This window comes from Thunnus thynnus, chromosome 17, assembly GCF_963924715.1.
Source record: "Thunnus thynnus chromosome 17, fThuThy2.1, whole genome shotgun sequence".
NCBI classification, from domain to species: domain Eukaryota; kingdom Metazoa; phylum Chordata; class Actinopteri; order Scombriformes; family Scombridae; genus Thunnus; species Thunnus thynnus.
In genome coordinates this window covers 10,304,263-10,331,179 of record NC_089533.1, presented here as the reverse complement: position 1 = coordinate 10,331,179, position 26,917 = coordinate 10,304,263, and the positions used below count along the sequence as shown (strand labels likewise).

Genomic DNA, 26,917 nt, shown 5'->3' with positions numbered 1-26,917 from the left:
GAATTTATTGAGGTAATCCTTGAAAAGTTTATCAGTACTTCTACTTTTCAGTATTGTGAAAATGCAATGTGTAAGGAAATAGGGCTGCAACAATTAGTTGATTAATTGATTAGCTGACCAACAGAAAATTAATCTGTAAGAATTTTGACAATTGATTAATCTTTTAAGTTGGTTATCAAGCAAAAATGATAAATATTTTATGTTCCCTGCTTCTCAAAATGTGCGAATTTGCGGCTTTTCTTGATCTTATATCATTGAAAATTGAGTATCTTTGGGTTTTGGACAGTTGGCCACACAAAATAAGACATTTGAAGACGTCATCTTAGGCACTTGTGAATTATGATGAGCGTTTTTCACTATTTCCTGACATTTTTAGACTAAATGATTAATCAATTAATCGTTAAAATAACTGACAGATTAATCAATAATGAAAATAATTGTTAGTTGCAGCCCCATTATGAAACCTGCCAAAGTTATTTTAGTCCATCGTAAACAAAATAATTCTCTCGAAAATAATTGATTGGCATTGAATATACATGTATTGTTAAAACTTTGCAGTTACAGTGAATGTATAATTTCACTGTTTATCAACAATAAGGAATATTTGTGTTTTAGGTGATTGACAGATTGTTTGATGTGATGAACAGCAGAAATCCATGTGCCAAAGGCTTTAAGGCTCCACTAGGTTTCCTCAACTGGAAAGAGAGATTAGAGTTTATGACTGAAGCCCAGCTTTGCTTGACTAAGTTGACAATGAATGATGGCACTCCACGTCAACGCTCAAAGAGGTGTTGTTTTTTTCATGAGAGGGTAAATGCCACTATTAGACTTGTCAGAATCTTTGTAAATATTGCAAAGATTTTCCTAAATAGCAACACCAGTCAGTGTCAGAGAAAATATTTGCAGTTTTGATTTTACATGTTGGTGAATGTTTCATTTTTCTAACATCAACCATCTCACAGGACAGCCGGAATAAAATAAATGATAAAAGAAATTAAAAAACATGACCAACAAGAAAAAAATTAGCATACTTATAATGGCTTATTAGAGGTGTTCTGCCGTCTTATGGTCTGCGGTGGCATTTCTTCAGGAAACACAGGCAACGTCAGAGCACAGAATGACACTGTGTCTCTGTCAGCTGGACATCTGTAGTGCCAGCTGAGGACTCTGACACTGCATTTGAGAATTTCGTTAGTGTGGTGTTGGAGCACAGCTACCTGCCAACTAGCTTCGGGTGCCTAACTGAGAATGCTCTGGTTTACATCACAGGTTTTGTTGTCAGGCAGGTCATGAGACAGCTTTCATGTGATGTATGCCATTACAATTCGGTTTTTGAGATTGTACCAGCATCATTTTGTGATGGCTACCACCTTCTAACCTTGAAAAACAATAGAGGCCTGATGATTCCAAGCATACAGCCAAGGTGATCTGTTCAACAGAGAACTGCATCAGACGGTCCACAAACATTTCATCTGCAGCACATCAGTGCACTGTGTCTCTGGTCAACTGTGTTGTCAGAGCAAACATAGGTTGTGAAGATGTGTTTGATCTTCGTGACCATATTGTTGAAACTCAGGACGGCATTGACAACCATCACTTTAGCCTCATATCTTTAATCGTGAGCAGCTTTCATAAGTTGAGGCAAAAACTCACACTCTACAATGGCAGATTGGCTGCTTGAGAAAGAAGCTTTGTAATGTAGTGTTGTTACAGGGTTATTAGAGAAGAACTTTTGCTGCTGATACACACATATATTTTTTTTGTGTGTGACTTAAAATGTAAATTAGCATTTATTGTTTCTGCTGATACACTGAATATAGTTTTTGTCCATAATGTGTGAATTAAAATGTAAATTAGCATTTATTGTTTCTGCTGATACACCGTATATACTTTTATATTTATATGAGATTAAAGCTAAATTTGCATTTCTCTTGTATAAACATGCAGCCCTAAGTCAATTATTTTCACTTGTACAAAACTAACATTTGTTTATCAGAATGTGTAACTATTACACCACAACTCTGCACAACCCTGCTGATACACTGTATATATTTTTGTACATATTATGTGTGACTTAAAATGTACATTAGCATTTACTTCCAAAAGCATAAACAAAATGACATCATGGTAGCCATTTTGCATGCAGTAAGAAAAAAAAGAATATACTTCAAAACTAATCATGTAGGGTAAGTTCATTTTAAATAGTATAGAACTATTACTATTACTATCTACATAAGATAAAGTATTTTGGTATGAAAACCCGCATTTATAATCTAACCAAGTATGGTGTGTCATAAATATATGTCTGGCATTTGCAACAAACTAAACCACTTTTCCTAATGAGTTTATGGTCTCAATTTCTGGTTTCAAGTCTCCTTCAATACAGCATGATGTTCATTTTGTAAATACTGGTCCCATTTTATTTAAATTTGATGATAAAGCAGGGTATGATTCAGGACATGGCTACGTTTGCGACAAGGTTGGTTAGGTAACGTAACCATGGCGTGACCCCAGATTCACAAGGTGGTGTAATCGTAGCCGTCACTATTTCAGTGTGTTTTCAGTTCAGTGTTTGGTTGTACTAAAAGATCTTCTAAGGAGTCGGGTGTTCAGTTTTTCTAGTAAGTACAATTTGTTTCAGTAGTCTTAAATATTAGCATAATCACAATTAACCATAGACTGTAAATGTTCTGTGCTAAACAAGCTAGCAGCTAGTGTCAGGGTCAGCGCCAGCCCCTCGTCCAAATATGGTCACTTCTCATCACTTCTGGCTCCAAAAATCTAAGATGGTGACGGTCAAAATGCAAAACTCGAGGCTTCAAAAAGCAAATCCACAAACCAATGGGTAACGTCATGGTGGCTACGTTCATGATTTTTACAGTCTATGGTTTATGTCTACAAGCTAACGTTAGTTGCTAACGTTAGCTGTTAGCCTGCTAGGTTAGCTAGCTAGCATGAGCTCAGCATTTAATATTGATGTAAGCTAAGTTAGCTAGCTATGTTAGCTTACCACAGTGTCTTTTATGTCATTTTCAGATGCACTTTTAAAACATCTACAGTCACCATCTGTCACAACTGGTAGAGGCCCAAATATTTCTCCAGGTGAGTGAGTGCAACATATCAATTTAGACATTTATGTGGTAAATAATCTATTGTAAATACATGTAATGCTATATACAATCTAATCAATGAACTTGTTCCTGTTTCCTCTATATATCTATAGAACCACTTCAAGAAACATCTCAACAGTTGGCTATATCTTCTTTTGATGATGAGAGCACAACACTGACCACAGATTTCACATCGTCACTTTTCTCAGGTGTGTGAATACATGAGTACAAACATATGCACAACTCATTTTGTTTAATAGCCATATCATTTGTATAACTGTAATTGTATACACACTCCATACATTTGCCTCAATCAGTTGATTCAAATAAATTCCTTATAAAAGAATATATTACGACCTGTATTCAAGTGTGAAGCTTGTGTGGACATGACGTGAGAATAAGTGTAATAAGTGTATTATCTGCCGTGCAGGAGCACCAGATGCAGCCTCCTTTAGTGAAGGGAATTCCGGCTCTTTTTAGTGAGCCAGATCGTTTTGCTCCACTCAGCAATAAGAGCCGACTCTTTTTGCTCCCAAATGGCTCTTCATTTAGTATCACTTTTATAATTCAGCCAAATTGAGCAATGTTTTGACCTATGATTGATATGTGTGCAGATATATCACTTAAATTATTCAATGTTATTATACTAAACCTTATAATTTCCATAATATCATAATTTTACATTGCGCTTGGTATAAAAACCTTAAATAATGTAAAAACATCAAACACTATCGCACGTGTATTGAATGTTTTAATTCATAGGGAACTATCCAAAACAGTGTCAGGCCAGTGATAAAAATGCTAAATGAAATGGGTATATCAAAGAGAAAACAACACAGGCCAGCTACAGTCCCTCAGAACTGAAGATTGTCGGCCCCCCTGCCTGCTTTTAACCTGAGATCTCTGTCTGTCATCACACGTGATTGGTCGCATGCACATCAACACAACATTCAGTCAGTGCGTGGAGTGCACGTTGCCGTGCGGTGTGGCGAAAAGATCATCCTATTATTCTGTGTTGTATTCATTTACAAAAAAAAGAAAGAAAGAAAGAAAAAAGAAATCAGACGGGAGCCGACTCCCATCGTTCACTTAAAGGAGCCGGCTCGTGACTGACATATCACTAGTGTCCTCTGCCCAGCCTTTGGAGCTGCACACACCTGCTGCTGCTGAGACAGATGAGCCACTTTCAGCTGATCCTGCTGACTGGCCTTCACATCTGATAGACATATATACAGTATATGATATCATATATTGTTATTGTAATTAGATTTGTTTAAATAAATATTGTACTAAATGAAAAGCATATTTGTGTCTTTAGAACCATTGCTGCACTTGTATTCATTTATTTATCCTTATAATTTTTCAGAGGGACGGGGGGCTGGAGTGAAGCTCGCCTAGGGCACCGAATGGGGATTCAAATAATCTTTCGCTTTTAAGTTCATATAAACCACTGAGAATAACCAACCTTGCACAGCAGCACAGCAGAGCACCCTGTGGTAATGAAACACCTTCCCTTTCTTCTTGCCGTTGTCCTATAATGCCAAGGATATCAGGATATCTTACTTTTTTCATTTAGTTTCATGCTATTCAGAGATTAGGTTCACAGTATCACTATGATATCAGGACTTGACAGCATTCAGTTATTCCACCCACTCTGTGGAAAACCTGACACTATACAGCTAAATTATGTGGCGCACTGTAGGCTGCAATTTTGTAGATAAACTTGAGAAAGATGCCAGCGTAAGGACTATAACTAATGTTTCTTAAAAAAAAGAAAGAAAGAAAGAATTCAGGTTATACAGTAAAATGTGTCATCTTTATTTGTGGTAAACACCCACCCGATGTTTTCTGCAGATTCCTATCTGTCTGATGGCAAACCAGATCGACAGCACTCGCTGTGTATCTTCACAATCCTCCTTCAAACTAAGAAAAACATCCAGTGAACAGTAAGACAGAGAGTGCAAGTCATTAAAACAAAGCTATACCACACATGCTTGTCAAAAACTAACACAATGCTGTAAAAGTCAAAAACGGACAGCTAAAAGACAATCTAAAGTTTCAGAAATTTGTTGGAGAGTCATGCTGAAAAACTTTGTCAAACTTCTATCTTTATTAAAACAGAGACACTTATTAGTCGACTTTAAGATGCATTTATTATTAAGTTAGGAATTACAGTCTGTGCTGAATATGCAGAACTGTGCTTTCTGATTGGACTAGTTAGGAAATGATTGTTCAGGGAGAAGAGCAGGGAGTAAGAGTCACAAAGTGAATATACAATAGGGAATTACAGTAATGTTTTGTTGCTTTGAGACTGCACTAATGTTTCTTTGAGAACAAACATAAGTACTGTATCCTCGATGATTATTCCCCTCTGCTGAATCCAAAACACTGTTATACAACTACTGAACAAACCAAGTTCATCAAAATGTCTTAGCAGAGTGAGATTGTTGCTGATTCCAGTGGAAACATGAGGCAGTGCTGTACGTGTTTTAGTTGAGAATTGTCTTTTTATACCATCAGTCACTCCTGCACATTTTATGTAATTAAAACTGGACCCAAAGACCGACAGAATGAAAACTTAGAGGGCAGTAAAATAAAGCAGTTTTCAGACTAACGGTCCTGCTTTATTACAGCTATGCTATACCATCAAGATTAATGTCGGAATGATATATAGAGGTTAATTCTCTGCAGGTAGGTGTTTTAAGAACAGAAAAATGACACTGAATTGTCAGCACACTCATAATTATTCATCGATTTAATATATTTTCAGTTATATTTTATATTTCTATTACTTAATTAACAAGTCTGCTAGAGCTTTCCACTTGCTTGGCAGGAGGAAACTATTCATGATTAACATGAAAGAAAAGTTGCTGACTTTCTTGAAACACTGAATAAGATACAATATATAATTAAAATATGTGACTTCTACCATACTGGCTGCATGGTGTACGAGTGCACACTGTTTTTCCCTTAAGCAGAACTCTAAAGGCTCTGCGCTATCAGAATTCCCCTCTGCACTTTACATTACAGGAAAGCATACCAAGATGCCATTTGATGATTATAAATGCCTGAACTAGTGCATGATGAAATGTGTACCTACGTGTCTACCTGTAGCATGCTGAACTTCAGATAGCAAAATCAGCATCATGTTTCAAGATTTTTCTCACATCTTACTTTAGTTCTTCAATTGAAACCAGCTTTTACTGCCACTAGTCACTATTACTAATAGTTCTTTTTCGCCTTTTTCTTTATGTTTGTTGCTGATTTACTGAGCAAAGACAACAAGAACAAAAGCAGAGCACTGACTAAAGGCCATTGAACAGCAGGTTCCCTCTCTCCTCGCCAACTACGGTGTCAGCTAATTGCTGCTGACATTTTGCCCATGTTGTTTAAATCAAAACTATTCTGATGCATTGCTTTTTTTTTTGTTTCTTCACAAAAAGGGGACACGGTTAAGAAATGCCACCCTCTCTGCCATCCGCCGAGCGTCTCACTATTTGACAAAATCGTCTAATTATCACACAGTTGGCTTTGACAGGACTCAGCAGTTTCCTGAATACAGCAAATATTTCTGAATCTCTTGCATGTAGGGTAAAGTCAACACCCACTGATTGGCTGCCACCAGGTAAAAAAGAGTCTTAACTGTCAGGAGTTATCCAAAAAGTCAAATTAAGCAAAAATATTAGAAACACAGGAGTCTGGTTGCTGTGATCCTTCCACTCCTGATTTATTTTGTCAAGCAGCATTGATTTTAAGCAGCTGTAGCTTGTTTTATTAAGTAATTTACCAAGATAAAATGATTTTTAAAATAGGAATCATTGATCTCAGGTTATTCCAGTGATTAAGTGATACAGTGGCTCTCTCTATACTGTACTGTATATTATCCACAGTGTCCCTACAATTAAAAAACCTTCGTGTCTGACTGATTTACATCCCCTCGATTTTCTTGCAACACCTCTTTGATGGATGATGGATAGCTGCTATCAGAGAAGGACATGAGTGTTGTTAAAAATGAAGCAATTTATTTGCTCCGAGCAGCTCTGAACACAACTTCTTATTGATTGAGACAACCTACACAGCTGATGGATTTAGTGTGTTTTATTTGGGTTTCATTGACACAGACAAAGGGTTGCTTCGGCATGTAATTGATCACCGTGCATACAAGGCTACACCCCTGTTTCTGTTGCCTAAATGCAACACGAGTCGATTGATGGCTGTGAAGTGGATTTCCATGTCCTTTCAGTGGCTCTCAGATTCATTTTCTTTGATTGCATCTCCGCAGATTCTTTATTCTGGATGGCTAGCACCCGTTGAAAGCACATAAACAGGGAGTACCCGACTCCTGCTGTTATTCTGAGGCTCAACAATCCTGAATCCAAACAAAATGAGAACTATCCCTCAGCGGGACCCTGAATCATTGAATAGTCTCAGACTGGGAAACAGGAAGAAAACACTGTTGATGACACGGACACAACAAGCCTGTATCTGTGCAAACAAACTTGTTGCTGTTAGTTGGCTGGGAGAACACCTTGTTATCAATATATTAAATTGAACTCCTCTCCTCCCTGTCGAAGTCAATAACCAGCATTGTGACAAAGATGTCAAATTTGGTTCAACAATGTGCTGCAACTTTAGATGTCACCTGTTGCTACCTCTCACGTTTTAGTTTCCGTTGTCTCGTTCATGGCCTTGGGAGAGAATTAACACTGACAAATATTGATTGGAATGTCCTGCGGCATATTGTGTCCGACAGAGATGGGAATATTTAATTTGGTGATATTATGCTTCAAGCAAAACTGCAGAGTGTTTAATTTTCACACAGGCTGATGTGACCGCATGCACAGAATATTGTGTGAAGCATTTATAAGTTCTCCACACTTTTCAACCAATTAGTCTCTCAAACTGGCATTCTGAGCAGGAAAAAACATGAAGAAGAAAAATTATAAGTATGTTCTTTTGAATGACTGCTGTCAGTGTGTGGAAATTAAATTGTTCTCCTACAAATAAAGTATTTAAAATGATAAAATCCTGCACTAGATTTACAGTTAATCCCATGTTATTGTACAAAATGTCATGGAACAAATTTATGTCCTTCAGAAATTTATTTCTGAAGGACATAAACCACAGAGTAAACACAAGTACGGTGTGATGTTATTGTATTGGATCAATGTCAACTGGTTTAAGCACATCACTCCCACAGGCAAAAGTAAACACCCTGGAATTAAATGGACCTACAGAGCAGTGCTGTATAACAAACCTCTTAACCTCATATCCTCATAAAAACAAAATATGGTATTGGTGTGACTCAAGAAATTACTTTGTGCATGACGTTTTTAGGGATGCATTCACTGCTAAACATTTTTGCACTATTATTTTGCAACATTTTGAATGATATTTTCATCTCAACAAAGTGTGGTGAAAACCAGTACATCCATGGTTCAAACCCATTGCATTACACTACAGTACGTACAGACTGTTGAGCACACTTTTTTTTTACCATTGTATATAATGTACATCAAAACCAACACTTTGAACATCATCTGAGAATTACCTGAATAGAACACAGGACTGCAGTCATTTATAACAGTAGCTATGTGTACCAATGCTACTACAATCAATGCACCATTGTGATGGCCCTGCTTGGGTTTACTTGTTGTAGATGGTGATGTAGGTATTTGTAGGCAGGGCTGTCATATCAATCAACAGGGAGCAGCTGAGCCCAAAGCTCCTGCCTCCTGGTTTAGACTGATTTCCACATCTCCTCTTTTTTGGCATATTTTGAAATATGTTTTGTAAATAAATAGGTACTGTAATCCTATTTTAGAGTCCGATATTTTGCTATGGACTACTGTCATTATACCATCAGTTTTGATTAAAAGAAAAATAATGTTGTTTTGCCCAAACTCAGCTGGAGTTTAGCTGAGTTGCAATCAGATTGTTGGTCATAATGGCAGTTTGAGAGAGGGGAGCAAATCGTTCCTAGACTGGCTGTTGATCAACCAGACAGAACCAGACAGAACCAACTGTAACACTTTTTTTAAATCTAGAATAACAAAAGCAAATAGTTGTTCCTCCTCATGTTGACTGATGACTATTTTTTCCTTTGTTTTAATGTCCATTGCAGTATTTTCAGTGTAGCAGCTTGGCTAATTGTTAGTTTGCCTCTGAACTCTCTGCAGCAGCTCCAGCTAACCGTGTTCACATACATTTCTTCCTGTCCAAAGTTTCATGCCCAGTTTGTCCATTTTTGCATGTCATTGGAGAAATGATTCTACGATGCAATGTGCCATCTGACATTCTCTCAGTGGACCTAAACACAGCAAACAGATCATGTTTGGATTCTGCTGTTTACCTCAGGTTAACAGGTAGCCCACAAAAGACTAAAAGATCTGTCCTACAACAGATTCCAGGAAAGCAGCAGTATGAACAGGTGGTATAGACAGTATATAGGTGCCATAGTATAGTAACCATAATCGCATGTCCATAATGACAAAAAGAATTTCAGGAGAATGACCTTACATATGTTGCTGCACATCTACTAATCATCTCCCATCCAAAATACTGTGTATTTCATCTGTAAAGACTGGTGTGGGCAGAGTACCTACTTGCCTGTATTCACGGATTAATTTTTAAAATACCTGATACTGACTCCCCTCCAGCCCTCTCGTCCTTAACAGTAATTTAGATTTTTCCTGAGGAGTCTTGCAGTTCATCAGTCAGACATCTCAGCATACGAGTGCTGTCAGTGCAGGAAGAAGCAGCTCTGCTTTTACAGGGCTCCCCACTGTGAAAACAGAAGTGAGAGCTCAGCTATCAGTATTTGTTTGAGAAAGTGTTTGTTAGCGTATATCACAGAGAAAGGTAACACTCAAAGCACTGGATTCACTGCTCAAGATAGGCTGTGATAAACTTTGTTTAGTTCAGATGTATTGCATAAATGTGTTGTTTTATCCAATCATGTAGATGTTTGGCACTAGAAGATGTTTCACACCTCCGAAAACAAAACAGGTGGCACACCTTAAGTGAACATTAGTTAGTGTACCAAACAATAATGTAGAGGCTGAGCTTGAAGAATCAAATGCAACATTATGAATTCACATTCACTTAGCAGCAAAAGCCAAACAATACTGGAAATTTCATCTGTTTCATTCAATAAAGGAGCAGATTATTTTGCATTACACTCACAAACACCAGTGTATAAATGTGGATCCCATATGGATCAGCAGAGCACTAAACCATATCTATTATTGAAGCGTGAGGGAGAATTTTTAGAGCACTTTGAATTTCTGCCGTATTCATAATTTATATTTAAATCCTTTTTGGTCCTCACTACATATTCAGATCTCATTTGCTGCCATCCATGCAGACCCGACGCCTTTATCCTCCAGGAATCTCGTCTCAATTAATGTTCTTATCGGGATTTGGGAGAGGATTTGAAAGGGAAGGTGCTTGGCAGTGACCATGGAAACGCATAGTAGAAACAATCTCTGTGGTCTTAACACAGGCATTGGAATAATTTAATAGAATAGCATTGATTTTGCTGCTTTTTTAACATATCATTGAAATCACACTATGTTCACCAGCTGAACCCTGTATGTTTATAGGAAGGTAGATATGGCACCACATACACAATCTGCAGATACATAAATATTTCATTTAAACAAAGTGATTGTTGCAAATACTGATGGAGGTGTTCAATTTTCTGCCTAGTTTGTCTTTTCACAGAGGGCTGACTCTGTTACCAATTCTGCATTGCTGAGGGAAACTCCACACACAGCCAGGGTCTGTCAGAGGAGATAGTGTTGCCACCACATAGAAGAATGAAAAAATAGGGGGGTGAGGGTGTGTGTGTGTGTGTGTGTGTGGAGTGGGGGGGGCTTCAATCATTCATCAACTTTCCCTGCACCAGTGTCACAGGGGTGGAGATTCAGAATACAAAGAACAAGGCTCAGGGATGCTGCAGAAACAGAACAGAATGATTTGGTGATTTGTTATACTTTTTGCATGGTAGACAAAACAGTTAAGTGCTACAATTTGGCTCTGGGAAAGACCTTTCAGGACCACAAGATCAGAAGTGTCAGATTTATTTCCACTTGTGTGTTTGTTTTGTTCTCAAAAGTGCTGGTCCTGTGCTTTTTTTATGCCACAGCAAAAGTGGAAGCCAAAAGCAAAGCAGAAACTGCAAAACACAACCAACAAAAGCAAAATGAAAATACAAAGGAAAAATAAAGTCATGTTAAGGATGCCTCTTCCTTCAAGTTAATTGTTATTCATTATCATCCATTACGGAAAACAACAACAAGCTGCCATATCAGCTAATTAAGCTGCTATTAAGAAGGGCAATGTCACTTCTTTTATTACCACATTTTAAGTTGATTTAGAATGACGATTAATAAATAAAATACAGCTGAATACACAACCACCAACATGTTGACCATGTCTACAAACTCTTTACAAAGTATACAGTACTAGACTGTTTAGCAAAACAGCTTTTATTTGGTCATAAAAGCCCAGTGTGAATCTATTTTTTGTGAAAATGTCTTGCAGCTTATTGTGGGAATGCGAGAGTTTGCTCTTCCCCCATTTGCTACTTGTTAGCTGATGTAGGGCACATCAGTGATATGAATGAATTATTTAACATAAGCAAATGTTATACAGTAGATTTAATTATGAATTGAAGGGAATGCATATTTGATTTCTCCTTTTTGTGTGCTAAGCCTACACCTCTGGGGTCTGGCAAAGACAGCATGGCAAACAAAAGTTATAATGCAGGTTGGAAGTTCTTCTAAGGACAAGTGACCGGTCGTTACAGTCAGGTCTTTAACCACTGTATGACCACGATCGCTTCCCAAGCAGTAAAGACTGAAGAAGACTAACCTTAACAAAGTCATTTTAACTCAAACCATGATATTTTCCTAACCCTAAACTTAACCAAACGTTAACCATAGCAATTCCAGATCAGAAAACAGTTTAATTTACCAAAACAGTGATTTGCAACAGTTGTGAAAGGAACAGACAAATTATGTCTTCATGTCAGTAGCACTCTGGAGGACATGGACAAGCAATATGTTGTGTCATTTAACTATTAATTTGAAGAATTGTTGACCATAGCACAATGAGATCGATTAACTCGGCAAGCAAAACCTAAAGGCATATTGTAGTCTGCTCCTGTTGATCTGTAAACACAACCTGCAAAGTTGCTTCCTCCTCACCTGCCATAAGTGGTGAGGTAATACAGCTATAGCCGTTATGTGCTGAAATAACATTTTTGTAGCTGACTGTTTCTATGAGTGATTGATACAGGCAAAAGATTGATACAGAGTCCTGGACATTCAGAAATAATGCAGCAATTATTATGTATTTTCTTTATGTACAGTGTCCTGTGAACTGTGAAGGACTGACTTTAGGAGTGAGCCCCTTGTTTGTTTTATGTAATTTTTTGTGTGAACAACAAAGACGGGAGCATCTCTTCGCTTAACAGCGTCTAGTATAGCATTGTAACATAGAACAACATTATTATTGACATTGCCTTTCAAGGATGTTGGAAGCAAGGGAGGCGCCTAAATCCCACACCTCTAAGGCATACTGCCAATTTGTTTTAATAAACAGAGAATAAACAGGGGACTAATGGCAAGGTTGTGCGCTATATAACCAACAGTGCTCCCAACTTAGTAAAAGCCTACAGGGACATTCTCTAAGAAGGAGATATGAGCACAGTGCATACACTCTACACTCTGCTATGCAGAGGTTAACTTGAGGATATTTATCAGCGGACGGCTTTTGGGATTTGTGCAGAGTGGAATTACCATGCATGCTCTGGAGGCAGTAAAATAAGGTTTGCGCTCATACAGCAGGCAGCATGGTACAATCTGGTGCTGTCTACAGTACAGAGTGCAGAGTGATGAAAGTCCAGCTCAGTATCCTTCATATTGCTCTTAAAACGTAACTGCAGAAGTTTTAGAAATATAACATTTAACTAAGAGGAGATGCTGGAGTCATTCTGATTAATGGACTATAGATCTCAAAACTCAGTTTACTGATTAAAACATATTAATAATAGCCTAATTGTGAATAAAAGCATAAATATAAAAGGCAACTCTCCTCTTAAACAGCCTGGCTTCATGACAGTTAGAGCTGTTTCCATCAAGTAGCCTCAAGTCAGCCAAACAACTGAAGTAAGACCGGTTGTTCTGAAAAGGTGTAACATGTCTCAAGGGGATCCAACCATTAAAAATATTACACATTGCTCTGCACAACACAAGGATGCAATGTGTACTCACTCTAGTGCTTGGCCAAGTAGTAAGTCAAGCACTAGAGTGAGTATTTACTACAACTGAATATGATTTACTTTATAGCACTGTCAGTTCTGGAGCACAAAAAGCACAGTGTGATGTATATTTTACTGCTCACTCTGTGGGAATATACTGTAACATGCAGTTGTTTCTCCTTTAAAGGGGAACTGGAATCAAGTGAAGTGCATGTGAATGAAGTCCAATACATGACCCTCAAATTGAGTGCACTTGATGCCCTAATGCACAGACTGAAATATAGTTTTCTATTCCTATCTTAGCCAAGCTGAACACATCCTATTTGAAGAAGATGACAACTAAGAGGCTCCACGTGATGGAACTGACACATCCAGAGTGTGCTGGCTGTGATGTCCCTGTACTGAAGCTTGAATTTTTGCCACACTATCAGTGTAAGACTGCTTTTGAAGTGAGTTGAAAGAACTTAAATCCAATGATGACTGGGTGCAGTTCCTCATCTGTGACCAGACTATGTGTGAGTGTGGGTACACAGCAAACCCAATGAGGATGCTAATATTTCACTTTTCCTCCAAAACAGCCTTCAGACAGATGATTATGGTTGAATCATACTTACATAAGTTTATAAAATTATTATTATAAAATACAAGAAATGGTTGTCTAAAAATGTATTCTCATTCACCACCTCAGATTAGTTGATATTTTTGTGTAACTTCAGCTTGGTCTGCAATTGCCAATTGGAGATCCAATGCATCAAATGCAGATCTGACAACCAGAACTTTTCTCTTCTACAAGGAAAGATCACGTTTCCTGTTCTGCAGCATCTGAGTGAGAGGATAAATGTGATTTTAGAAAATTCTGTATGTGCTTTTAAATACAAAGGTGTATTTGGAGTGCTCTGTCCCTGGAAATGTGTCCTTGTTTAGTGACAGCAGAACCCATGAGGGGAGGGAAGTATTATGACACATCACTTTCCGAGCAGGAGAGACAAAGGGGCACATGTGCATGATTTATGTGTTGGAATAATAGCAATCTCCAACCTGTTGGCCCATTGTTGAGCACAGATGAAACAAGATGGCACTGTCAAGTTCAGAGTGAACAAAAGGGCAATAACTGTCTTGAGAACAAATAAAAGCTAATCATGGACTTATTAGACTTCTCATGAGGAAATGAAAGCTCTTCATCAAATCACATCATTTCATCTGTTTTTACGTTGTTGTTGTTGTTCACTCTATATTCAAGTCAAGTTTTATTTGTATAGCCTAGTATCAGAAATCACAAATTTGCCTCATTGGGCTTTACAATCAGTACAGCAATACAACATTCTCTATCCACAGACCCTCGATTCAAATATGGAAAAAAACTCCCTAAAAAAACTGGGGGAAAATGGAAGAAACCTCAGGAAGAATAACAAAGGAGGGATCCCTCTCCTAGGATGGACAGACTTGCAATCAGTGTTGTGTGCACAGAATAGACCAATAAAGCAAAATTACAGAAATACAGCATGAACAAACATTATGAAAAAATAATAGATGGATTGATAATATAAATGAAGAATCTGGTCAGGAGAATGTTGATAAACTTCCAGGTGCTGCCAAAAACAGATTCATCATCATTTAGGCAGTTGATCATTTTTCACAATCAGAGCGACTTTGAGCTTGTACAAACACAACAAACTTTCATCTTACAACTGTGACCTCTTTTTGCGACCTCTATCTTTGTAAAAGAGTTCACAAATATTAACTGGACTGTCTTTGACAGTAGGAAGGCCAAACAGTATGTGTTTCATATTTAAACAGGCTGGTTTCAGCAAACAAGGCTTGTTATTGGGGTTATAAACCATTGAATTATGAAACTTGGGAAAATGACTCATGCCAAATGTAATTTTCTTTAACTGAGTATCTTTAACAACAGCACCATCATTCAAAGCTTATTTTAAATAACTCAGATGATACCTTTACTCATTTAAATGAATCATGTTCTTCCTGCTATTTAGAGAATTGTTTGAGCTTTATATCCTGTTGTCTTGTGTGGAGATGTCTGTTCCTTTTTTATTATGCTTTTACAGATACAAGCTTAATGAATACCATTCAGAGGGCCTATCGCTGATCTGCATGTACTCAGGAATATATATGAGGCTGACTGGTATATATTTGAAAGTCCTTTAGCTTTTTGATTGCAGTTTTGTGCTTAGGAGGTGTTTGTTCAGGCTCTTCTTGAAGACATGAACACTACTTGATGTGATGGCTCTGACGACTGCAGGGGGAAGGCTGTTCCATGTTGTTACAGAGTGCAGAGTGGAGAAAGCTCCTGTCAAGCTCTGGGGAGTGACATGGCATGGCTTGGTGGTAACCTCTGGGTGGTTTGTGCTGAGACATGAGCTGAGGGTAGCAGTGCTTTAAGGTCTGCTGGACAGTTGGAAGTGTGCATCTTGAAAAGAACAAGCAGCAACTGTTCTGTGGTGGTTCAGCTTGGTGATGGTGTAATCCTTTAGGTCATAGACCTCATCTTTATTGCCTTTTCCTGGATGATTTCTAGTAACCTAAGAGTGCTTTGTGAGGCATTCATCTAGGCAAGGCAGGAGTATACCATGATGCTCCTGACCTGGGTTTTGCAGACGTTAGCTCTGCTTCTAGGATCAAGCTTGTTGGCCAACTTCTGCAATGCTCTGAGACATTGTCCAGCACATTTGCAGATGTAAGACTGATGGCTGGCCCGCTGGAGTTTTTGGTCAATGCATAGTCCTAGAATTTCCATTTGCTCACTGAACTTGATTTTAGTGCCAGGGCCCTTGTGGTTGCTGGGGTGTCTGATAGAATTAGAATTATGATATTGTCTCCTCTGGTTTGTTTGCTGACAATCTGATCTAGTCCTAGGCAGTTGGCAAGTTGCAGGGCATGTCGTCCAGCAGCGTCCAAGCCACTCTTCATGATGTACATTAAACTCACTAATGAGCATTACAGACTGAGCGCCAAACTTGTCCACTGAGAAGGTATGAGTGTCAAGATAGTCCAAGACTTCATTGGAGGCACTTGGAGGATGGTATACAGGTCCTATCAGCAGCTTCCTGGTCTTCAGAGCAACAGTGAACCACATGAGCTCGACGTCTTCAGGGTCTTTGGATGGATTGTGGTAGATGGATTGTCTAGACAGTAGACTGCTATACCACTACCAGTCGCTCCAACTGGCAAGCTCACCAATATTGGAGTGTAATCCCTGAATGTTCACTCCAAGGATTACCAGTTTAGTTTTGCTAAGTCGTGATTGTGGTTGGTGCAAAGGTCGATATTTGGTGGGCTGACTATTTGGAGGCTTTCTTTCAGTTTTTCTAGCAGGGGATTGGGATTTTGAAATATGAAGTCAAATATACAAAAACTCTTCCTTGATTGCTTGCTTGTTTTGTAGCTGAAAACACCATAAAATTAAAGCTATCAGTCTACCTAGTTTTTTTTGTAATTGTGCATCCGAAGCAATGACTGGAACAGTTGATGTCCAAATATTTAGACAACTTAGACCTCAGTGTTTCAGTGTCCCAAATATTTAATTTTCCCAAACAACATTCCTCTCAGGTTTGGGTAAATGACTGCTTTGTATTGTGGAGTGTGGAGGATGAGAGAAGATGGAGGGCAAAGGAGCACCGAAGGAGTTTGGAAGGCAGAGTGCAGGAGCAGAACCATAGACAGCTGAGAGTCAGTGGTGCTAATGTGGGGTCTGAGTGTGTAACCTCACTCTCAGTGCGCTCTGATTAAAGAATGATTTATAGGCCTGCTGGAGAGCCCTCTCAGCAATCCGTCTCCTCAATGAGATTTTTTTCCATTTCGAGGGGTTTGGTAAATCAAGCCATCTTGGAGAGGATCTTGGGTGGACAATGTCAATGTGTTACTGAGAGGGAGCCATTAAATGCTATAATGATGAAAGCATGGGGGGGTTCACAGGTGCATACAGACCATATTTGTTACACACAGTATTGGTCCTGACATCTCTAGTGGTATATATCAGTTTATGGAGACATTTATCATTTCTACACACTGATCATCAGATTAATCTTCTTTGGTGTTCATTTGCATGTGAAGATTTGAGATGTGTTTTGATAATGAGTGTTGGAATATAATATTTCTTTCTTCCTCCTCCATATTCATACTTTAATGCTGAGTTAATGCTCAGTGATTGGTTGGATCACTTTGGTCCAGGCTTAATATCTCAAATATAACAGACTTTAATGTCACAATCAAGATTAATTGTAATAACTGTGGTGATCCCCTGAATGTGAACATGGTAAACATTATACTTGCTAAAAATCTGCTTTTTAGCATTATCAATTAATATTTAGCTTGAAGAACCACTGTGTGGGAACACAGAGACTCTTTTCCAGTAGTTTTATGTAGATATGATTGCCAGTATCTTGAAAGAAGACAGAATAAGGAAAATGGCTGCATAGAATCTTATAAAATGACACTTGAAACTGTTATTTGTGTTAGAATCAGGAGTTAAATCATCATTTGCACTGTATTGAAAACAATACTCAACAATAGACAAAAATTACTTTCAACAATGGAAATTCTAGCAGTGTAACTGATTCTGGTTTGATGACTTGAGCTCAGAAGCAGCGCAGTTATGATGGGAACTCACTGCAGAGTGCTCTGACACACCCATCAATCATTAACAAATCATCTGCAGACTGGATCATATCTATCAGATGGTGTCATGATGCCATTTGTCCACAGTGTGCTGCATGACACTGTGGTCTGAATCACAAGTGCAACAGTTATTGCACACAGTGAATAGCTTTTAATTTCCATAATATCTCCAAAGGGTTCAGTATGTCGGAATTTGTATGGCAAAAATCAAATTGTAGGTACTTCACTTATGATTATACTGCATTCATGTTTATATTCCATAATTGTGACCTTTTCATAAACCAAAGCACACAGCCATGCTGTGTGATGTTTCCCAATTATCTCTCCCTGTTTACCCAATTACATTAATTAGAATGCACTGTATTTACATAACCCAGAACAAATAAGCCATTGAGCTAAACCTATTATTAAGCTTCTTTGTAATTAATTACTCCACCTACTGTTGCCATTGTTATAATGCAGCTATACTCAGGAGCAAACTCACACAGACAAGCCTGCTTGTTTACAAAAAAAAGTGTTTGGGTTTCATGTTATCATTATAGATGTAAATTCATAATTAAAGCTCAGTATGGCAAACCACAAATAAACTGAAAGCATGTTATTCGTCAGTGTTGGTAGGCTACATGTATTCCTATAATTTACTTTAGTAAAAGTACTGATACAACAATGTATACTCCACTGCAAGTAAAAGTCCTGCATTCAAATTCTGCTGAAATGAAAAGTATCAAAAGTATTTGAAACATGCAGCATTTTACTGTGTAGCTTGTCAAGGTGGAGCTAGTTTAACAATTTAGTCTACAGTTAGGTAGATTAGTACAGTGGTTTCCAACCCAGGACTTGGACCCCTTCAAAGGGTCACAACATAAATCTGGGAGGTTGTGAGATGTTTAGTGTGGCAGAAAAGAATAAAAAACTAATTTCTATTACACATTTTTTTAGACTTCATATGTCTATAGGGACAAGTATATAGCATGAACTAATGCCACATACCACGGCATTAATAGCCTGAGCTAGTTTTCTCTAGATGGGCCTTTAAAATATATTTAAAAAATGACTGATCCCTCTTTAAAAAGAGTATTAATTTGAGTTTAAAAGGATTCCAGTCATGATCCATTTTGAGTTCTGTGAGAAGTTCCTTATGTTGATCCCCCAAACCGAAAAAAGACATCTGTCAAAGTAGGCATTTATGAAAGGGCACCTCACAATTCCCAGTATATGCACCTTATGTTACTGAGCCTCCCTCCCCACTTTGTTGTAGATGCTGCTTGTGACCAAGAAGCAGCACAATAACAAATGTGAAAAGATCATGGAATACATACAACTTTTTGCAGCATGAAATGGTAATTAATCTCTAAAGAGTCTAAATGCATGCAACTTTGGACTGAATCTTTAGTTCATTTGTGAAATATTGGGTAAATTGGGCCTCAAACTGTCATTTAAGCCATGGAAAGAAAGCCATCTGAGAAGTGTAGAGGGGAATAATTTTTTGGCAGAACTGCGAACAACTATCTGAAACATGACAAGGTGCCAAAATCTGACACAGCTTTTTTGTAAGAGGTCACAAGCCAAAAATATGCTAATGTACTGTATTTTATAAGCTCTTCCTATATTATTTTTTAAATGTAAAATATTAATGCGAAAAGCACATAACTAGTAAGTTGTCTTATAAATGTTGCAGAGTAAAAAGTCTTATAAATCCATCTCAAATGTGGAGAAGTATAAAGAAGCACAAAAATACTCAAATAAAGTACAAGCAGCTTAAAATTGTACTTACTGTGCTTAAGTTAATGTAATTAATTAGTTGCTTCACCTCTGGCTCAATTCTACAGGTAAAATACAATAGATACATTGATGAACTGAAGTATATGTCCTTCAAGATTGTTTTATCTCTTTCTTACTCTATCACATCTCTTCTCACTGGTCTTACAAACATCACAGAAACCTTTACAGCAGTAGCATTAATGCAGAGCCGTCTGCCCTTCAATAAAAAACTCAGACATTCCAGTGTGACAAAGTCTGTGATCCAGTCAATTACGATGTAAACAAAGCCAGAGCAGGGACAAAGATGTTTCTGCTGTGTGCTTCACTCTATATTTTCAGATCTGGCCTAACAATGTAGCCCACGTACCAACCTAACCTGCCTGAATAACAGTGATTAAATTGGGCAGACTACTTGCTCATCATTATGGCACAAGGAGAGGGCAGTCAGAGAATACTTGAAAGTACTTAACAGTCACAGAACACAATATTTTTCTCTGTTGATTAGCTTATATAGAGCAGAAGAGCATGGGTGATGATTATTCCTGAAGATGACAAAGGCAACATGTTGGAGATGTGCTGCCTCTATAAATGTCGGGCTAAGCATAGTAATTTGATGCTTTTAGCACTATTTCCCCTCTTGCATATTCCAGCAGAATGGCATTCAGCTGAAAAATCTATCCTTCACTATTATACAGAATCAAATAATAAAGACACAAAGGCACCTCTCAGAGTACAAACGCACAAAAAAAACAAAACAAGTTACACTACATCTCCGTTGCAATAGCTCATTCTTTTAGTCACATCACAGTATTTTGTCTGTCTGATTTACCAGGTAGACCATACTGCATGGATATGACAGGGCCGCAAACATTATGCCCTGAATATGTAAAAGACTTTTCTCTGGTATGTGTAGCTCCTTGCAAGAGAGCTGTCTCCCTGGAAAAAAGTGCCAATTATAATATTAAAGCTGTCTCTACCAGTGACCTTTTTGCATTTGCTCTGTATGCTATTACACTCAATCAAGAAAGGTCAGTGTTGGACGTGGGTCTCATGCAAAACTGTTTTTTTTCATATTGTTTTGCCTGTTTGTACAGTTGGATTTCAGAGCACAAACACGTGGAATATTATCCATGTGACCTTGCATCAGATTTGGTGATTGAATACACTGATATGGCTTGAATAATAACATGCGCTCTACATACATGTAGAAGTTAAGTGCTAAAACTAAAAAGAAGTCATGTTTGGTAAATTGTGGGACAGTTATGCAAAGACAGCAGACAGTAGTTTACTGATTTATCTGTTTCTACAGTAGATATTTTTTACAATAGAGTAGCTATTTAGTTAAGAGTGCTGTTACTGTGCTTCTGGCTGACAGTGTGACAGAAAAACAGTAACTGTCTGAGCCAGTTAGGACAATATGTAAATTTGACATAATATTGAAAATTAAAATAGAACTAATTCTATCACACTAAATACAGAATCTCATGCAATTTTGATAAATGCTCAAACTTATACTCATTATATTACTCAATCTTTGTGCTGGTGTCACTGTTAAATCAGTAAACCTATTTTTACAGCAATATATAACTTATTTGCCAGACCTTCCATTCACACTGCCATGATTATGGTTTTTCTATAAACATACCTACAGCACACTGTGACTGAGCATGCTCCAAAGGATTGTACTTGCTTTGCATAGTCATATCAGTGTTTGAGAAGGGAGCCCCTTGGTGGGCAAACTCTGAATTTCTCTTCTTGTCGAATATAAACACCATTATAAATATGCAATTCTTCTCATCCTTTTCTATCTTTGTAATGACTGAAATGAAAACATTAATGACAAAAGGTATAAAATGTATCGATGGTATGGTATTCCAGGAACAAATATCACTTTATTCAGGCGTTGCTTCACAACACAACCAATCATATATTGTAGTTGTCACTCAATACAGTATCTGTGATTATTATTACCCTCTCTTTTGTGGTTTATCCTTTCTTTTGTGTAATATAACCGATCAACTTTCAAATGCTGTGTGCCCACGAGCAGAAACTGGCCCAATCAAACATCCTCGGGGCACTGCAGGGATTATTTCCAGTTGGAACAAAACTACCTGGCCAATTTTTCCAAATCTTAGAACTGTGGTAGAAGGGCAGCCATAATGGTCGCCAAACAAATATAGGACTGATTGGCCATTTGAAATGCTCAAAGTGGCTAAAAATAGAACAAGCCAATCTCATGTGCCAATTCAGGTGCAAAATGTGTGCATCTCATTATCGAGAAGACTTGTTAACAGGATTTGGTCATAGGACATTGTTATTCTTTTTTTCTTTTCTTGTTGCAAGGAGTTCTCAAATTCACACCATTCATTCTATATTTACTCATTGTCTCTCCTCTCGACCTCACCATAAAATAGTTCAGGATATCAGGACTTTACTTAGCACAAGAACACACCAGAAAAAAAGGTTGACATTTTCAAATGAACCCTAAATTTTCACTCTCCACTGCGTAATGTGAGCATCACTGTCAGGCAGCAATACAATATAAATATTGGTTAATATGACAATTTATGTATGTGGCATTGATACTGACATTACAATTACTATGAAGTTTAATCAATTTTGTAAACAGTTCTTGACATAAAAAACATGGTAATTGTTTGTATGAACACTTTATATGTTAATGCACAGAACAACAATAAACATATTAACCTCATATATCTTCCAGCATGTATGTGACATTGGCATCAACAGCAGTTACCATAATTATGTTTATACTTGGTAAATAAAGGTTGAAACGCAAAACAACAAATCACAATGCTCAGTCATACTGTAAAATTATATTAACAGAGCAGTAGGACGTGCCACTCATGCCAAAGTACGTCCCTCAGTGTGGTTTTTAATTCAAGTTTTGTCAGATCAGCTACACATATATTGGCACAATTACTGGGTAAAAAATAAGTTTCGAGGTTGGCACGATACTGTAGCTCATTGTTTAATATAATTTCCTCCCACTAAGAGAGTCTGAGTTTGATTCCTAGCCCAGGCATTGTGCTTACTTTGCATTCACATCAATGTTATCACAAAGATCGCTGCCTGCACTGTAAGCACAACCGCATGAATATTTCACCACTATTGAAAAACTTTCATCTGTGAACATTTGGACTCGACCCCTCCGTTTGTGGCTTGCAGCTATGTTATATTTTTCTCTTTTGAGCATACATTTTGTTAGTGAGAACAGCTCTCTCTTAACAGAACATTCACTTACTGTGTGGATAGAGGCTGTTAGATTTTGATTCATCATTTCCTGTGGGTGGAGGAATGTCCACTGCCAAACACAAAATTTCATTAGAATAAAAAGGATGAATCTGTTGGTCTCAGAGGGAAAGAGACATTAATCTGTTTTATAGTCTATTCTAAGTAAGGCTCATGTCAAATAGAGGGTACAGTGAATTAAAACACCAATTAATATATTTATACTAAAGTCGCTGGATGTATGTGTTGTGTTGTTATAAAACAGACCAAGTAGCCCACAGACTGTCAGAATAAACAAAACTAGATAGTGATAAAATCAGAGAGGTGTGGATTATCCGACTAGGTGAGAAACTTAAATGTTTGATCATTTCTTTGTGGACTAAACTTTCAGCTGAGAGATGAAAGATGTGGCAAACTTTATGTCATCTCTGTGTTTGCCTCACAGGCAGAATAAAAAGAAAGAAAGAAAATGAATATCTTTTGTAAATTTGGAGGATTTTGGAGGTTTCACAGGAACAATACCTTTCTTTTAAATTTCAAAAATGAAAATAAACATTTTCCCTTGAGAAGTTACAACTTAGTTGTCAACTAACACTTTATCTTTGCAGTTTTTGTAGAATTGATGAACAACTCTTTGTTTTCCTAGCTAATACAGAGATATTTTTGTTGTTGTAATATATCAAATATGTGGTCATATAGAAATTGTCTCATTGCTTTTCAATAGCTATTCTAAAGATAAAACATGATTATCAAATTGTTTGTGCATTGCCACATATCTATCTATCTATCTAAACTTTTTTTGTTTATTCTTTTTTTAGTCTTTTTCTTAAATTATAAGTTATGCAAACTATCAAAAAACCCCTCAACATTTTGCATCCAAATCCCTTGAACATATTCGAGTGGTAATGTTTGACCACATTCAAAACATACAAATATACACATAAAAAGAGTTCCTTATGTCATATGTGATTTAGTTATATATGGCTGTCATGTGTTTTATATGTTTGTGTATAGATTTATTTGAGAATTAAGTGAGATTTTTAAGTTCTTTCACACTCACACAGCTTACAATGGGCCATGCAGAGCTACACTCATGAATACCATTAAACGAAATCATCATCGTTGATTAGCTGAACTACACACATATGTGCCCTTTGAGGCACTTTGTAATACAGAGTCATTATCAATGTTTCTACAATCTATTACTGGAGCTGTTTCTTCAAATATAGCCATGAATCCCATCAAATTGTTAATTACTTTCAGGCTGCCAGGCTGTGTTAATTAGTTACCTTTTTAAATATTCAATATACACTTTCAAATTCTGGCAAGAATGTGATTATCATAGAAACATTTTAAAAACGTTTTCCTCAACGTGTAATTCACACTGTGCCCTGTTTTAATTATTATCAAACAAAATTTCACATATTAATGGAAAGAGGCTCACTATACTGAGTGAGGTCTATTGTTAGAAATGTGGTTGAAAATGATGGGCTGGAAGTAGGAGCTCAATTGTCCTTGTGTTGATTTCATTGACCTCTGCAGGGGTTCATTCACGTCTAATCAATTCACCGATCAGAGCAAGCTGAGCTCGAAATAACCCCTGCAACCACATCCCAGGCCCTCACATTCAGTCATACAGATGCCAATATAAATAAATGCTCACAGAGACCTCTCCACACATCAGTCTTTTAGACTGCTGCTTACTTTGCTACACCATCACTTTGTGAGGTCTTTGCACAGCAGACCAGAAGTACCTCATGCAACAGTTATATAATGCAAAGTACAGTGCATTAACACATAGCCCATGAGAGGTGGAACATGTTAAACATGATTACATGGTTAGAGGGTATATGCTCACACCACAGCACTGCTAAAATTCCTGATGCATGCACTGTACACTAAAAACCAACGGAGGAAAACTGAGATTAACGTACTGCCATCACTATCTGTGAGATTGAAACAGGACAGCTAGCCGTCTGACCTTGAGCAACATACATTTCTGCACATATAGCGTCATTACATCACTTTAGTGGAAAGCCACTTTGAGGGCAAACACTCACCCATTTTTGTGTGTCATTGCGTAATAGTGATAGTAAAGCTGTGACAATTATGTGATAATAATAGCGCAGTTTTCTCTTCTCATTTGCCCCCTTCTGTGCAGAGAAGAGCAAATCAAATACAGAGCAGCTGGTTGAGTTCAGGGTCTTGCTCAATGGCACTTAAGTAGGGTAGATGCTTGCTGACTCTGGAGTTGGAGGACAGAAAATGTCATGTTACACAGTTCACTGACACTCCGCTCCCTAAAGGCCTTAGAACTTAATGATAAATTATAGTAGATCAGACATCAACCATGCTTTAAGCCATTAGACATTTGAAAATATGGGCTGCAAAGTGGCTTAATGGAGTGTTTGATGGCTTTTAATGAGCTACTATACAACACGATTAGTTCTTGCAAACAGATTTGATAATAAATGCTGGAAACAGACTGTATAGATATGTATGTGTGTGTGTGTGTGTGTGTGTGTGTGTGTGTGTGCACATATAAGATCAGAATTTACTGTCACCTGTGTGCAGTCAGGACTTTTTCCTCTGCTGTGGATGTTGATGTAGTGCCACCCATAGACAGGTCAATATATTACATCTTCCTCTTCAGTCTGTGTGAGTAGGAGATGGTAATCACAGAGATACCAGACTGACAAAGTAGCAGCTCTGTGTTTGCAATCTGTTTGTGCAGTGGATGCAACACAAGCGACTGCAATCACCAGGAGGTGTACAACAGAAATATACTGGAACATTTCACATTTTCACATGACACAGTGGTACTGGTGTATGTCTGTTCAATAAAAGTATATTTTGGCCTGGAGAATGTATTTGCATAATATATAAACACATATTTTACTACACTGTTGCAAAATAATGCTGCAATATGTTTGCAATTACATGATTTGTTATATGGTCAAAATGCTAATACTTTACATTTAGATTAAATGTCAAATACAACATTGTTAAAAAACTGAGTCAATAAATATGTTTTGATGTGAGTTTCACTTGTGTGAAAGTGTCCATCAAGGGTGTTTTTTTGACCCTGAGTGAAGCACATAGTATCTGTGCATGTTGTATTTGCAAGTTCTCTTAACTTGGTTTTAAGCAATTTGCAGAAGAGTGAATCATTGTGTTCACAAAATGCATTTCTGTGACATCTCTGGAATAAAATTCTTTTTTAGTTATTGTATTATCTGTTCCAAAGCATTACTACTATTGTATATTGTGCAGGGCTGCAACTGAAAATGATTTTATATAGAACTGAAGATGACATCTTCAGATTGCTTGTTTTATCAGCAGTCCAGCAGTCCCAAACCCAAAGATATTTACAATATTATAACAAAGAGAAGTCTGAATTAGAAAGTATTTTGCCTTTTTGCTGTATAATTGACTTGAAACAATTAATCGATTATCAAAAATTGCTGCTGATTAAATTTTAGATAAATGACTAGTCGTTTCAACTTTAATATTGAGGCTTTAAACAGATAAACACATCTTGAGCCAGTTGCTTTACTGAATACGCACAGATATGGATATTGTCTTCTATGTGGTAAGACAGCAAATAATCAAAGTTTCCATAATTTTCAAATATTTCTTTGAACATACAGTACAGTATTTCAGCCAGGATTAAAAGACTGAACTGTAACAGGAGAACCATTAGAGTCTGGCTAATTATGCCTGTGGTATAGCAGAAAATCAAATGGTTTTAGATGACAGTACAGGCAATTTCTGCATCCAACCATGCACGGATTCCCACACAGAAACATGTTCCCAGTTGGTTTGGATACGTCCTGTTTAGTCAGAGGATGCTTGTCTGTTCACTATGTAATGTGTCGGACTGAATTCTGTA

The 26,917-nt window shown here is 37.4% G+C and overlaps 1 long non-coding RNA gene across 4 annotated transcripts; it reads left to right on the top strand.

Annotated features, from left to right (window-relative positions):
• Positions 1-2,369: 2,369 nt before the first annotated feature.
• LOC137168095 (uncharacterized) lies at positions 2,370-26,072 on the top strand. 4 transcript variants are annotated; one of them, XR_010924237.1, is made up of 6 exons: positions 2,370-2,621; positions 3,037-3,102; positions 3,224-3,319; positions 4,477-4,606; positions 4,965-5,056; positions 13,681-26,072. It is a non-coding gene; the product is annotated as an uncharacterized lncRNA (long non-coding RNA). The 4 variants fall into 4 exon arrangements; XR_010924236.1 differs by lacking the exon at positions 4,965-5,056 and having other exon boundaries at positions 2,375-2,621; XR_010924234.1 differs by lacking the exons at positions 4,477-4,606; positions 4,965-5,056 and having other exon boundaries at positions 2,392-2,621.
• The last annotated feature ends 845 nt before the right edge of the window (positions 26,073-26,917 follow it).